Source organism: Myotis davidii, unplaced genomic scaffold, assembly GCF_000327345.1.
Source record: "Myotis davidii unplaced genomic scaffold, ASM32734v1 scaffold1377, whole genome shotgun sequence".
NCBI classification, from domain to species: Eukaryota; Metazoa; Chordata; class Mammalia; order Chiroptera; family Vespertilionidae; genus Myotis; species Myotis davidii.
The window spans coordinates 326,852-330,636 of NW_006288854.1; positions in this window are offsets into that span (position 1 = coordinate 326,852).

The following is a 3,785-nucleotide window of genomic DNA, read 5'->3' on the forward strand; positions in this document are numbered from 1 at the left end:
GGACGCTGAGGGGACTGACCTGCCCTTGTGGAATTTACACGAGATGTGAAGACAAGACTTCATGCATATACAGTCAAGGGAGTGCAAGTGCCAAATGCATAATGTAGACACATTTTTCTGGTTACCAATATAATACATGGTTATTAAAAATAAATTCAGACTAGCCAGTGTGCCTCAGTGGTTGAACACTGACCTATTCTCCAGGAGGTCATGATTCGATTCCTGGTCAGGGCACATGCCTGGGTTTTGGGCTTGATCCCCAGCCAGCGGAATGCAAGAGGCAGCGGAATAATGATTCTCATCATTGATGTTTATATCTCTTCCTCTCCCTTCTTATCCCTGAACTCAATAAAAACATATTTAAAAAAAATAAATTCAGATATAAAAGAAACATAGTATAGGAAGTCCCCCAAGATATAACTCTTCCCTAAGATAGTCATTGTTATCTGTTAAATATTTGAGGCCCTAGTCCGTTTTCTCAGTGGTTAGAGTATGGCATGTGGACCAAAGGGTCCTGGGTTTAATTCCCAGTCAAGGGCACATACCTCAGTTACAGGCTTGATCCCCAGTGGGAGGCAACTTATTAATGGTCTTTCTCAAATAGATGTTCTCTCTGTCCTCTACTTCCCTCCCTCCCATCCATTCGCTCTAAATTTAAATGGAAAAATATCTTCGGGTGAGGATTAAAAATAAATAAATAAATGAAATGTTTCATTATATTTAAAAAGATAACTAGTAGCCAGTGCATGAAATTCGTGTACATTAAAAGGGAATTAGTTAGAGGAAATATTTTAATATTACTATTTGCTCTTTCTCTATAATACAAGTGTCAGAAATGAAAGAAAATTAGTAAAATGTATATGAAAATCTTCCCCCTGTCAGAGTCTGGGGTGTGCCGCGGGACCCAGAGTCAAGTTCCTGCATGTGCCTAAAAATCACGAGAGACCCAGACCTGGCCGGCCCACCCCCATTGGGTGAGATCCAGACCCAGCTTGCCCCACCGCCATCAAGCCCTGCCAAGTGGGGGGCACAGCCTCAGGTCCCCTGGCCCAGTGCCAGACGGGGGACACAGCCTCTCAGGTCCCCCAGCGCACCCTCAGATCTCCTGGCCCCGGCACTGGGGTGCACGGTGTGTGTGGCCTGAGGTCCCCTATCAAGCACTGCTGGGCGGGGGACGCAGCCTGAGGTCCCCTATCAAGCCTCGCCAGGCAGGGGGGTGTAGCCTCAGGTCCCCCGGCCCAACACCACACAGCCTCAGGTCCCTGCTGATCGCTTGTTAAGGCTTGTTATGGGAACTCCGTCTCCACTGTGGGCACAGCCATCTTGTGTTATGGGAACTCCACCCCTGCTGTGGGCACAGCCATCTTGTGATGGCATGATGGTGTGAGGGTTAATTTGCATATTACCACTTTATTATATAGGATTTGAGGAATTGAAATTTGAGCTGGACCTTAAAGTAAAATCCAGAGAGGCAAACTAATGGAAGGAAACTAAGCATCCTGAGGATCCAATCTCCTACACTAGCTTCCTTCACAAATGGTGAGCCAAATTCTGCTTGGACACCTTGGTGACAAGGAACCAAAATGCCAAAATAGGAAATGAACCTTAGTTAAGCACCTCCTTGTGCCTGATGTGCTAGCCAATGTTAAGCACGGATAGATGCTATAGATGAATTTTTCCTTATTACAACCTTAAAAAATAGGTATCTTTATCCATATTTTACAAACAGATACTGAGACTCAGAGGTTACTTGCCAGTGTTACATAGTACGCATTTAGTAATCATTAGCTGCTATTTATTATACCTGTTTTCTCTCTTGTAACATGATCTATATAGTCTCCCCACTTAATTTAATTCTATATATGTATATATTTTTTATTGAATTCAGTGAGGGAGAGGGAGAGAGACATAGAGACATCAATGATGAGAGCGAATCACCGATTGGCTGCCTCCTGTATACCCCCATTTGGGATGGAGCCTACAACCCATGCATGTGCCTGACCAGGAATTGAACTGTGACTTCCTGGTTCATAGGTCAATGCTCAACCACTGAGCCACGCCAGCTGGGCAATTCTATATATGACCTTTCTGTCCTCCCAGCCATTCCTTACTGTTTGTTTGTTTGTTTATCATTGACGGTAGTATTGCAGATGTCTCCTATTTTCTCCCTTTTGCCTCCCTTCACCCAACTGCCACCCCACCCCAGGCCTTCCCCATACTATTGTCTGTGTCCATGGGTTACGCATATGTGGATATATGTTCTTTAGTTAATCTCTTTCTGTCCCCTTCCTACTGAGATCTGTTATTTTGTTCCATGCATCCAGACCTCTGGATCTATTTTGTTGTTGTTGTTAATTCTCACACAAGGACATTTTTCCCATTTATTTTTGGAAAGAATGGGAAGGGAGAGAGACAGAGAGAGAAACATCCATGTGAAAGAGACACATCAATTGGTTGCCTCCTGCAAGTTCCCCACTGGGGCCAGGGATCAAGCCTGCAACTTGAACAGAATTGAACCCAGTACCCTTCAGTCCATGGGCTGACACTCTATCCACTGAGCCAAATCAGCTAGGGCCCTCTGGACATATTTTGTTCATTAGATTTCACATATAAGTCAGATCATGTGATATTTGTCTTTCTCTAACTGGCTTATTTTGCTTAGCATAATACTTTCCAGGTCCATCCATGCTGTCTCAAAGGGTAAGAACTCCTTTTTGATAGCTGCATAGTATTCCATTGTGTAGATGTACCACAGCTTTTTTATCCACTCATCTACTGATGGGCACTTGGGCTGTTTTCAGATCTTAGCTATTGTAAATAATGTTGCTGTGAACATAGGGGTGCATATATTCTTTGTGATTGGTGTTTCGGGATTCTTAAAATATACTCCCAGAAGTGGGATCTCTGGGAGTCAAATGACAGTTCCATTTTTAATTTTTTGAGGAACCTCTATACTGTTTTCCATGGTGGCTATACCAGTCCGCATTCCCATCAGCAGTGTACTAGGGTTCCCTTTTCTTTACATTCTCACTAGCACTTATTGTTTGTTGATTTATTGATGGTAGCCATTCTGGCAGGTCTGAGGTGATACTTCATTTTAGTTTTCATTTGCATCTCTCTGATGATTAGTGATGTTGAGCATTTTTTCATATGTCTATTGGCCATCTGTATATCCTCTTTGGAGAAGTGTCTATTCAGGTCCTTTGCCCATTTTTTAATTGGATTGTTTTTCTTCCTGGTGTTGAATTGTATGAGTTCTTTTTATATTTTAGAAGTTAAACCCTTTTCAAGTATATTATCCATGAATATGTTTTCTCATGCAGTAGGTTCCCTTTTTATTTTCTTAATGGTTTATTTTGCTGTGCAGAAGCTATTTATTTATTTATTTATTTAATATAGATATTTTATTGATTTCAGAGAGAAAGGGAAAGGGAGAGAGAGTTTGAAACATCAATGATGAGAATCATTGATAGGCTGCCTCTTGCACGTTCCCCTACTGGGGATCGAGCTCGCAACCCGGGCATGTGCCCTTGACCAGAATTGAACCCGGGATCCTTTGGTCTGCAGGCTGATGCTCTATCCACTGAGCCAAACTGGCTAGGGCTGTGCAGGAGCTTTTTAGTCTGATGTAGTCCCATTTGTTATTTTTTCCTTTGTTTCCCTTGCCCTAGGCCAGGAGTGGGCAACCCCTGGCAGGTGTGCCAAACATGGCACACCAGTAACTTTTGCTGGCACGCGAAACCCTCTCTTATAATCTTCCATTTTCAATTTTTCTCTTAATATCG